This window comes from Mus musculus, chromosome 4 (assembly GCF_000001635.26).
Source record: "Mus musculus strain C57BL/6J chromosome 4, GRCm38.p6 C57BL/6J".
In the NCBI taxonomy this organism is placed as follows: domain Eukaryota; kingdom Metazoa; phylum Chordata; class Mammalia; order Rodentia; family Muridae; genus Mus; species Mus musculus.
Window position 1 is genome coordinate 109,477,355 of NC_000070.6, and position 12,940 is coordinate 109,490,294.

The window sequence follows — 12,940 nt, forward strand, 5'->3', positions numbered from 1 at the left end:
CCTGGTCTACAGAGTGAGTTCCAGGACAGCCAGGGATACACATAGAAACCCTGTCTCGAAAAACAAAACAAAACGAAACGGGAAAAAAAAAAAAAACGGAAAGAAGAAATCTCTAATCTCATTCAAAATACTGCCCCTCTTTTATAAATTCTAAATCCCAAAATGGCCAAAGTGCTTCTAGTCCTCTCAAAGACTGTTCTCGCTGGCTGAGATTTCCACAGACAGACAGTATTCCTGACCTCTTACCTCTCGCTGGGCTAATCATTATCCTCACCAGTCCTTCGTGGACTCCATTTCATTTCCCTTGAAAATCTTTTTCTGCTTCTCCAGTCTGGGTTAGTCACCTACTCAGAGTTCCCAGTCAGGGCCTTTCTGTCAGGTTGATCAAGCTGAGTTCTCTGTCCCTTCCCTGTGTAAGGCCTGGCATGTTGCCTAAGGTAGTAGAGTCTTTCCTTGGCTGAATGAACAAATGCTCAAACAGCATATGCAAAGGGAAGAACAAGAAGAGAGTGTTCTCCACAGCCATTTTTTTTTAATCAAGAAGGCAAGAAGTTGACTTTGATCTCCAGTTTTATTCACCATTGACTGATTTATTGTTATTTACAGGCCCTATGTTAGAGCGACTGATTCATAAAACCTGACTTTTTTCTTGAAAGATCCTGGGTTTACCTGCAACAACAAACAAAGTCTTAGAGGGTCCCCTCCCCTGATGTTTGTAGAAAACTCTGTTTATTTCGTTTGGGTGAGGGTCAGAAGGGATTTTTGATAGATACTACTGTGTTTAATGAGTAAATCCCAAACATTTTCCCTTTAAATCCCAATTCCACAAAATCACTATCAAAGTGAGGTCAAACTCTATGTTCAAAGCAGGGGGTCTTAACTAGGCATGCCTTTAATCTCAGCACTCTGGAAGCAAAAAGCAGGCAGATCTCTGAGAGTTCGAGGCCAGTCTGGTCTGTAATACAAGTTCCAGAACAGCCAAGACTAAGCAAAGAAACCCTGTCCTGAAAACCAAAAAAAGAAAGAGAGAGAGAGAGAGAGAGAGAGAGAGAGAGAGAGAGAGAAGAGAGAAAGAGAGAAGGGTGTTGTTGAATGCCTGTAATTCAAGCATTTAGAGCCAAGACAGGAACATGTCTAGTTCAAGGCTAGCCAATGTTACTTAACAAGCAAACAAACAATTCTGCCTCAAAAAAAGTCTATATTCAATCAAACAAAAAAATTTTTTTTTTGAAATAGCATCTCACTATATAGCTCTGGCTGTCCTGGAACTCCCTACGTAGACCAGACTAGCCTCAAACTCAGAGGTCTACCTGTCTGTCTCTAAAATGCTAGGACTAAAGGTATGTGCCACCACACCCTTTCTCCAACCAATGTGTTTCAAAACAGAACCTTGAGCTGGGCACAGAGATACAAATCTATTATTCCAGCACTTGGAAGGTAGAAGTAGGAAGATCAGGAGTTAGAAATCATTTTCCCATACAGAATGAATTCCAGGCCAGTCTGGACTACATGAGAGCCCTTCCTCAATATCTCCTCCCAGAACAAAGACAGTTCCATTAAGAAAGAAGCCCAGGAGAGCCTGGAGTTCCACATTACCACGCCATTTAGCCTCCCAAATGCTGGGATTACAGGAGTGAACTCCTATATCTAGCACTCTGTCTTTATTCTTTTTTTGTTTTGGTTTTTAGAGACAGGGTTTCTCTGTATAGCCCTGACTGTCCTAAAACTCACTCTGTAGACCAGGCTGTCCTTGAACTCACAGAGATCCACCTGCCTCTGTCTGCCTCCTGAGTGCTGGAATTTAAGTGAAGCACCACTACCTGTCTTTTTCTTTTATATTTTTCTTACCTTGTTCCTACAAGTTCATACATGTTTCATATATATCATAAATGATATCTAAAGATATAATCACTTTTTCATAAATGTACACTTTTAGACCCATCTGCCTGATGAGAGAACTGTGGTATGTTTCTTTAGCCTACTGCCACTTCAATACTAAAATATTAGTCACTCTCTTTTGGCAGAAATTCTAGACAGGCATTAGTTACTTTGTAAATTACCACAGAGAGATTTTGGAACAGCACCTACAGAAAAAGGAAAAGGAAACAAGCCAGGTATAGTGGTGCACACCTAAATCCTGATATTCAGGTCTGGAATGAGCTCAAGGCAAGCCTTGGCTACATAAGGCTCCCCAGTCTTGGAAAGTAGGGAGAGGGGAAGCTGGGAAATGGCTGCTTGGGTAAAATGCTAACTGCAAGCCTGACAACACAGGTTCTGGTTCTGGAATCCAAGTAAAAGCCAGATTCGGTGTTTGGAATTTATAATCCCAGTAGTCCTACTGTGAGATAAGAGGCAGAGGCAGGACAGCCTCAAGGAAGCTAGTGGGCTAGCTAGCTGGGGTACATGCACGGCAGCAGGACACGGAGGGACCAGCCTCAATGAAATGGAAAGCAAGAATGGATTCCTGAAACTTGTCCTCTGACTTCAGCAAACTCACTGTGGCATGCACAGACAGCACTCACATGCTACACCACACACACACACACACACACACACACACACACACACACACACAAGAAAAGGAGGAGGATGGATGGGAAGGAAAAAGGAAGAGACAACAGGAAACATAAGAATGAAAATATAAAAACGGAGTTGGAAGGCTAGTGTAGTAATCATGGCTATAATCCCAGCACTCGGGAGACAGAACTGCTATAAATTTAACATGTTGAGAAGTCAGCTACACAGACTGACCCTGTATTAAAACCACTACCACCACTGAGATAGAAGACTTATTTTATAGAAAAAGGCAGGTTGGGCCTGGGGAGATGGGTCAGTGGTTAATAGCTTGGTAAGTGCATATTCTGCCCTTGTAGAGGACTGGAGGTCAGTTCCCATATGCCTAAGTCCAGCAGCCCACAACTGCCTGTAATTCTAGCTCCAGGGATCCAACACCTTCTTTTGGCCTCTGTGGGCACTCACACACATGTACATACCCAAACACAATTAAAAAAACAACCCTTTTTTAAAAAAAGGTAAGTGGTTATTGATCTTGGTGATCCACCATGATCCCATAAGAACACAATGGGTTGAAAATTCCTATCAGCTCCATGATGTCACATCCATTGTAAGGTCATAGCATAACACATAAAGGCTGCATTGGTGATAATGCTAGTGTAAACACAGCTACTGTGCCACCGGCACTCTAGTACAGTGCAGGGCTATATACAGTACATGGTACGTTAAAACAGCTGTTACACATGGATCTATGCACTTATCTTTTCTTATCATTATTTTAGAAAATACTGCTGGCAGTGGTGGCCCAGACCTTTGGTCACCTCTGAGGAGACAGAGGCAGGCAGATGTCTGAAGCCAGCCTGATCTTCAGAGTGAATTCTAGGACATCCAGGACTACACAAAGAAACCCTGTCTCAAAAAAACCAAAACCAAACCAAAAATAAAACAAGAAAAAGAAGAAGAAAGAAGGAAAGCGGGGGAAAAAAAAGAAGAAAATACTTCTACTTATGAAAGGAAGTTTAACTGGCTTGTTCAGTGTTAGATCACAGAAGCTGCCCTATAGCCTATGTAGTACCTGCCTTAAAACGCTAAACTCCCAATGTATAATAGCCTCCAGGTAGGGTGGGACAACAGGTTAGCTCTCTGGATTAGTGGCTATATCCCATCTGCACTTCCTTCACTGATCTGCTAAATTCAGAGATCCTAACTCCACTAAACTCAGAGAACACTACCCTCTAATGTTGGTAAATACAAAGAATTTCCTTTGTTCTACGGGTGGGTTATGGTTGGATCTCCTATCTCAGCGGCCTCCACTTCCCAGCAGTTAGCTTGAAGGACTGGCCTCAATCCATCTCAGAGCACATCTCTACCACATCTCAAGTCTTTATTAATCAGAACAGGTAGGCTGGCAAGATGTTTCAGCTGATAAGTCACGCGCCACCAAGACTGATCCCCAGAGCACACATGGTGGAAGAAAACCAATTCCCATAAGTTGTCCTCTGACCACCACCTCAATCACAGTACACATGCACGTACACACACACACACACACACACACACACACACCAGGCCTCTGTCCTGTGCCATACCAGCTGCAGCCCCCATATACCTCAAGCTTACCACATCTCTCAATTTCATAATTTCCTCTCGTTCTTGACTTACTCTGTTGTTTGGGTCCATAATGACTCCTAACCACACAAAACCCATCCCAAATGTTGCCAGCCAGCATGTGACTGAGCTAGAAATGAGTTTCAACTGATTAAGAAGCTGGGCATGCACAAGTGACCCACACACCTTTACTCCTAGCTATTGGCAAAGCTGAGTCAGAAGAATTGCTCAGACTCAGGAAACTGGCGAACTAGGACTCACAGCAAGGCTTCCAGTTAAAAATGACTAAGGGCTGCAAGGGTGGAAAAGCCAAGGACAACTACTGCTCACCATTCAAGTCTGCCCTGTTCCAGCACAGCTGCTGGTACAGCTGTGATCCTGGAGGAACAAAGAGGTGGCATCAACCACTGAAGACAGTGAGACTTAACAAACACTAACATTATTAAGTGAAAAAATAAAACATTTAAGACTGTATATTAGCTATAGGAAACTTGTTTCTTTGAAGAACGAGGGGTTAAACATAGGGCCTTATGCATTCGGGGCAAGCATTCTACCATTTGGTTGCATCCCTAAATTATTTGTTTGTTTGCTTGTTTATTTAGTTAGTTATTTGATTTTTCCAAACAGAGTTTCTCTATGTAGCCCTGGCTATCCTGAATCTCACTCTGTAGAGCAGGCTGTCCTCAAGCTTAGACATCTATCCACCTCTGCAAGTGCTAGGATCAAAGGTGTGTGCCACTGCCACACCCAGCATATCCCTAGACTTTTAAAATTATGTTTATTTTGTCCAGGTGGTGGTGGCAAACACCTTTAATCCCAGCATTCATGAGGCACAGGCAGGCAGAACTCTTATTCAAGGCCATCTACAGATTGAGTTCCAGAATAGCCAGGGCTACACAGTGAAACCCTGTCTTGAATATAAACAAACAAGCAAAGTAAAGCCCCCCCCCCCAGAATAGCTGAAATTACCTGCATTTGCCACCATACACAACTTGGAAATATTCCTGATGACAGGTATTGATGGCCAGACACAGACATGAATCCTTTTCAACACCAAAAACACAACAGCTGTGACTGGGTGTGGGTTCTGGAACCCTGACTCTAGGGGTGGTGAGGGAAAGAAGGAAAGACAGATACAAATATAGACAGGAAAGCTGGGTTTAGGTGGGAGCATGCTACCTCCGATGGAGGGCACCTACTACCACAGCTCCCCACCCCCTGGAACCTCAGCATGCTGGCTAGGTACAGCACAGGGGGAGGGGAAGGAGATCTTAGTTGGAAACCTCTGTCCATGAGCAGTTTCAGGTTGGAAACATCTGGGAGCAGGAAGCTGCAGTTTCTAGTTTTGTGCTCAGTGGTCACTTTGTCCCACTGGAACCTGGGAGGAAAGCTTTGCCAACCCTCTTGAGCCTGGCCCACATGGGGAAACTGCTTTGCCAGTTTCTCATGGGCCGAAGGCCTTGGTGTCCTTGGCATCACAGTGCTCTGTCAACATTACATACACAGACTCCAGGATTCCTCTTCTGCCTAATACAATCAAGAAGCCTGCCACACTGAATGAAAAACTTAGCCTGGCTTTAATATTGAATTCATAGCTATCTCTAGGTAGTTGAGAAGATTCATCAGTCATTATTTTTTTGCTAGGAAAGTAGGTCAGTGACAAATCACTTGCCCAGCATGCACAAGGTCCCAAGTTCCATCCCTAGTACTGCCAAGAAACGGGAGGAAGATGGGCAACAACAGAGAATGGCAGAATCATTCAAATTGGACAAGGCCATAGCACCTATAGTTCCCCCACCTCAGGAAGCCAAGGAGAGGGGCTCACTGGAGCTCAGGAGTTGGAAACATGCCTTGAAAAACAGGTGCCAGGTATGGGGCACGGGAGGCGGCAAGGTCATTCCCAGTCACAGAGTGAATTTGAGGCTTTTCTGGGCTACAATGAGACCCTGTCTCAAAACAAAACCACCCAAGTGAAGTGTTAATGATTCACACCTACAATCTTAGTACTCAAAGGCTGAGGCAAAAGACATATGAGAGTTAGCCTGGGCCACATAGTAAGTTCTAGGCTACCCCAGGATACAGTGTGAGATCTTGTTCCCTCAAAAGCCAAACAAGGACAAAAACAAACTAGCAAAAGAGAAAACAAAAGGTGGGTCTTTGGCTGGTGTGAAGACCGCAGGGGCGTTTTTGGGGTAGCTCCACAGGAGCTGACTGAGGAAGCAAATCACCTGCCAGAGCACATGTTCAGTGTGGGGAAGGGTTCCCATTCTGGAAACAGACAGTAGTCTGCGCTGAGTCTTAGGCTTTTAAGCTTGGGATGGCAGCCTTGCTCAGGAGCCATGTCGCAGCTACAATTTGAAAGTCTTTGAGATCTGATTAGAGAAAACCCCGGGCTCTCCAAGCATATCAATAAGTACAAGATGCCCGTGTGCATCAGGAGCCACAAGAAATCTTGACCCAGTTCTGAGATGCTCTCCTGAATTGCTATGCTAATGAGGAGGATCATTGTTAGGAATACACATGTTTTGAGCTGGCTTATTAGTAGGGCCTGTTGGAGCAGCCATGTGATTCTAGCTGTGCAATAGCTGAGGCAGGGGGATCACAAGTTAACGCCCTGCCTATACTATGAGAGTGAATTAGAGGCCAAAGAATTGAAAGCCTGTCTCAAATAAGAAATCAGTCTGGGGTGATTCCCTTCCAGGTCAGTTCCCTGTGGCTTTCTCTAGCTTATCTACCTCAGTACACTCTGCTTCCCTGACTTAAAACAAAAAACAAAAACAACAACAAAAACCAAGCCTCTTAAAGTGTTATATACCTTGGGCAGTGGAGACAGGACTACAAGGAGTCATTCTCATGGGCTACACAACCAGCTACAACCCAGCATGGGCTACACAAGATCCTGCCTAAACAAGGGAGCTGGAAATATAGCTATTTGGTTAGCATGTATGAGATCCCAGGTTCAAATAAAATCTGTCTCTGTCTCTGTCTCTGTCTCTATCTCTGTATCTCTGTATCTCTCTCTCTCTCTCTCTCTCTCTCTCTCTCTCTCACACACACACACACACACACACACACACACACACGTTTTGCTTATTGTTGAGAAAGTTCTAATAAATTCTTATGAGTGATGTTCATACCAGTACCAAACTGCCTTTTCTCCATCCAACTTACCTCTTTGCTCTAAGGAGTTATGGTAGCATTTAAAAAGGCCTGTGGCTCAAGTAGGACCTTTGCCCAGGCTATTGCTGCAATGGAGGAGGATGCTGAGAAGGCACTGATGCAATTCTGAAAACATTGTGACATCTATGACTATACCAGGAACTTGTTTGTGGTTAGGGTGATGTCACCAAGGTATGCATGCTTGGCATGTGGAATAAGACACTCAAGAGGGTCATCTGGGACTACAGAGGACTCACCAAGGGTAAGGAGGTAGCACTATCAGGAACGCTGGGCTGGCTCTGGCCAACAGTTTCACCTGGGTGTGGATGAGGGCGATGCTGTGCCCCCGGAAGAGGTTTCTTAGCAACTGGCCCAGGAGTTGAACGGAACAGGAGCACAGCTGCCGACAGGAAAAGAGAAAAGCAAACGGCAGAAGAAGACAAACAAATCCCAAGAAAATTCAGAGAAGAGTTGAGAGGAAGCTTTGCAAACTCTAGTGATCTCCTCAGAAACACTTAGAGAGAAGACTGTGGTGGGGCTTGGTAGGACACTTGCCTGGTGTGCTTAAGGTGCAGCACCACCAACAAAGGAATGTGGACCCCCATATCGAAACCTTCAAACCTTACCTTATATTCCCTCCTTGCTGTCTTCCTAATCCATGGTCGATATTTTCATTAATTGCTGTTACATGCATATATGTATATACACATGTATATCTAAATATAGCCTGCTCAGTCCGTATATGTTACTCCTGTGTATGTTTTCAGGGCTGACCACTTGGTACCGGATATCCAGTTGGTGTGCTCTTCCCCGGGAGGGAAGACTATTTCTCTCACTGTTAGCATTCTTTAGTTGCCTGTTTAGTTCTTTGTGTAGGGTTGAGGCCTCATGCGCCACACCACCCCACTTTGGCATGTTTACTATTGTCCTGGTTTAGCTCAGGTTTAAGCAGTCATGTTGGTGAGACTTTATTGGTGTAGCTTCTTCGGACATTCCTAGGAGAAACAGACTCACAGCAAATTCTCTGATCCTCTGACTCTTTCCAACCACTCTTCTAGAATGTTCCTGGGCCTTAGGTGTAAGAGTGTATCCAACGGCACTGGGCTCCACAACTCTACAATTTAATTGGGCAAGGGCTTTGACTTGTTCACTTCCGTGTCTTCACAACTGTGTCTTCAGCTTTGACAATTGTATCTACAATTGTGTGAACTATAGACATTGTTTTAAAATACATATGAATGGAACATGAGAGCAGAATGTTAGAGATGTGACCTCCTTCCCCAAGGATTATGGTATCAAGTGAGTCATGCAGTGACAAAATGATTAAAAAGCATAATGAAGGTATAGACAGAATGTTGTGTTTGTCAAACTTGTCCCTGCCAAGTGGGGCTCTGTATTCCGAGATAGGAAGTCCTCGAAGCTTTCAGAGAAGTAGGCTTAAGATGCAGAATGAATTGCTTAGTGTTTGAACAGTAAGTAACGAAACACATTAGAAAGGCAGGATGTGGGAAGAAGAAATGGAAAAATTGCCTCTCTGCCTGTTCTGCATTTATTAATGGAGCAGTAATGATGAGGCCTGGCCAGCACATTGAGCTGCACAGTTTATATGTGTTGTAAAGGTGCCCGGCTGGGGCAACAAGAGGTGACTGCAATTCAGAAGTTATTTTCCAAGTTCCTGAAATTGCCCAGAGGGCAGACTCTTCCCTTGTGGTGCACACTGTTCTATTTCCACAAAGGCACTGCAGAATATGCCAGGGGTCTTACTGTGGGTAATGGGGCAAGCCAATCACTAGTGTGTTGGGGTCCAATGCAAAGAGTATAGCCCCTTAGTTGCCACAGAAGTCTTTACTCCAGCAATACTAGAGTCAGATTCAAAATGTTGTCCTCACTGAACCATATGAAAAGATATGACTGATATTTACCATACATAGCCCATTTTCTAGTCTTACTTGTATTGTTGAAAGAGAATACTTTTGGTATTGGGACACACACACAGGACAGTCCGTGAGCTGTCTTCCTTATCCTATTATCATGGTTAAATGAAGGGAGGACATGTTTTTCTCTGACCTCCACAAATGGACTGAGACACACAACTCACACACACACACACACACACACACACACACACACACACACACACACCCCAGATAGATGTAGTAAATTCTATTCAGAACAGGGAGCGTGGAGAGGAAGCTTTGGGGCCATAACTCTTAGAATTAACAGCTTTGGTCTTGGGTTGGGACCTGGGAACTTGTGAGTTAGAAGCAGGAAGATAAGGGACTTACATCATCCTGGGTTATGTAAGGAGTTTAAGGTTAGTTGAGGCTTTAAGAGAACCCAAATTCAGAATGTCTAAAACACACCATGCTCTCCCCACCTCTTTGATCATGCTTGGAAAGTTCTCCTAAACGAGGGGGTTATCTTTCTGTGTTTGTTTTTTCAAGTGAGGGTTTCTCTGTGTAGTCATGGAGGTCCTGGAACTCACTCTGTAGACCAGGCTGGCCTTGAACTCAGAGATCCATCTGTCTCTGCCTTTCTAGTTCTGGGATTAAAGGCGTGCACCACCATCGCCCAGACTTTTCTTCTTTTAACGTTTGAGCTTGTGAGATGGCTCATCAGTTAAAAGGTCCTTGCTGTCTAGCCTGATAACCTGAGCTTGATCCCCAAGACAGGGGGGGTGACCTACAAATCATCCTCAGACCTTCACACACATGTGCCCTGCCATGTGTGTGCCCACACATACTAACACAAGAAACAAGTTAAAATGTAACTAAAAGCTGGGTGTTTAATCCCAGCACCTGCCAGGGAGAGGCAGGTGGATCTCTTGAGTTAGAGGCCAACCTGGTCTACATAGCAAGTTCCAGGATGGCCAATGGCTACGTCATAAAACCCTGTCACCAAAAACAAGCAAACAAACAAATGTAATTTTAAAAAGAGAAGAGAGGGGCGGAGCATACCCAGATGCCTCTGCCTGTGAGCCAGCAAGTGGAAGACACCCAGACTGCCCTGAGGTGGGAGGGAAAACCAGAACCATGTGTGCACAATCAAGAGAGGCAGAACAGGAGACTTGAGAGTAGAGAGGTACAGCCTGTTATGAGTAGCTTGTGCTGCCATCTGAGGCCATTATGAGGTCCTGGCCTGTGCTAGCTGCCAAGGACCATGTCCAGGTCCCCGCTGGACCTGCAGCAGCCAGGGTCTATGACAATGTCTGTGACCCATGTTACCACCAAAGCCATGCAGATGCCCGTGGTCTGGTTGCCTCCTGGGGCCATGTTGATGTCAGAGGGGATGAGTGGTACTTTCCATACCTTGCCTGGGCAGCACAGTTAGATCTGGCCCTGGTTGGGTGGGCTCAGCCCTGAGGGCATGGGCTAAGGAGAGCTGGCTCTGATCCAGTCTGGGCAGGCTGGGAGAGCTGCTCTACTCCACACTGGGCTGGTGCTGGAGAGCTAGCCCTAAGGGCATGAACATGGGAGAGCTAGTGAGCTGACCAACTCAGCAACCACCCAAGCCCAGATCTAGGGCTTCGAGTTGGCCCACCCCAACATCTTTCCAGTCTATGAACTGCTGGAGCTACATGAAGAGGCAGGTCCTCCAGAACCAAAGCTGCAGGATCTCCATGACACAGGGAAACAACAGGATATCTGAGAAGAGTTCCAGTAATGATCTAGTATTGATAGTGTAGTAGAAGCCAGAGACCTTAAACCAGACATAGGCAGGTGGATCAAGCTGTTTGGGTGTACTGTGGGCACACCATAGCATGCAGCAGCTTCCATGGCAAGATATTTTTTTCTTCTTCATTTTTTAAAATACTTTTCTTTTGGAAGGGAGGTTACAAGGGCAGAGGGTAGATATGGAGGGATGAGAAATGAGTGAGACTGGGGTGCATGATGTGAAATTTACAGAATCAATAAAAAAAAAAATTAGAGAGCAGGACTGGAGAGATGAGAGCACTGACTGTTCTTCTAGAGGTCCAGAGTTCAAATCTCAGCAACCACATGGTGGCTCACAACCATCTGTAACGAGATGCCCTCTTCTGGAGTGTCTGAAGACAGCTAGTGTACCGACATATAATAAATAAATAAATAAATAAATAAATAAATAAATCTTTTTTAAAAATTAGAGAGAAGAAGAGGAAGAAAAGGAGGAGGAGGAGGAGGAGGAGGAGGAGGAAGAAGAAGAAGAAGAAGAAGAAGAAGAAGAAGAAGAAGAAGAAGAAGAAGAAGAAGAAGAAGCCAGGCTATGGTGGTACACACCTTTAATTCCAGCACTCAGGAACTCAGGAGACAGAGGCAGATTTATCTGATCTTTGAGGCCACCTTGGTCTGCAAAGCGAGTTCCATGACAGGGCTACACAGAGAAACCTTATCTTGAAAACCAGAGAGAAATAGAGAGGGAAGGGAAGAGGGAGAGGAGTAAGCAGGGGGCTGGAGAGATAGTCCATAAGTTGAGTGTTTTGCCTCATAGGTTTGGTTCCCAGCAACTGTCTGTGACTCCAGTTTCAGGAATTCTAATAGCCTCTTCTGACCTCTGAAGGGACCAGGCACTCATATGATGCACACATGTGTACACACATACCACATATAATATACACAAAAATAAAAATATGTCTTTAAAAGAAAACTCTACTGAAAAAGATAAGATTAGGGAGGAAGGGGAAGGGAGAAATAGTACAATTATAATCTCAAAAAATAAATAATTTTTTAAAAGATAAAACTCAATTCTCAGCCAGACGTGGTGGCACACGCCTTTAATCCCAGCACTCGGGAGGCAGAAGCAGGTGGATTTCTGAGTTCGAGGCCAGCCTGGTCTACAGAGTGAGTTCCAGGACAGCCAAGGCTACACAGAGAAACCCTGTCTCAAAAAAAAAAAAAAAAAAAAAAAAACTCAATTCTCTGGGAAGCTCACTCTGATATCTGATATTTCTTTTGGACAGATATTTCTTTTTTTTTTTTAAGATTTATTTATTTTATGTACAGTACATGAGTGCTCTATCTGCATGTACATCCGCATGCCAGAAGAGGGCATTAGATCATATTACAGATGGTTGTGAGCCACCATGTGGTTGCTGAGGACTGAACTCAGGACCTCTGGAAGAGCAGACAGTGCTGTTAGTCACTGAGCCATCTCTCTAGCTCCTGGACAGATATTTTCTTTGTCATCTGTGCTCACTCATTAGGAGCATGGTATTGGCATCTGCCATGTCTACTGACCTTTCTAGCACTTTGAGCTGGCCATTCCTCTAGAATCTGATCAGACTCCGTGGCTTTGACTAACAAAATATGGGAGAAGCTGGGTGAGGTGACACACGCCTTGGATCCCAGCACATGGGAAGCAGAGGCAGGAGAATCTCTGTGAATTGGCAGTCAGTCTGATCTACAAGTTTTCAGGTCAGTCAGGGCTTCAAAGATCATGGTGATCCGAGGAGTTGGTGTGAGAAGCTGGAGGAATTGAGTACACCGACCGACCACCGATCGAAGCACCAAATGAAGCTGGGGGGCACCTGCTGGGCTTTCAAGGTGCCTTATGCTTTATCTTTTTTGTTTTGTTTTGTTTGTTTTGTTTTGTTTTGTGTGCTTTGTTTTGTCTTTTGTTATTGTTGTTGTTTTTGTTGTTTTGAGACAGGGTTTCTCTGTGTAGCCTTGGCTGTCCTGGAACT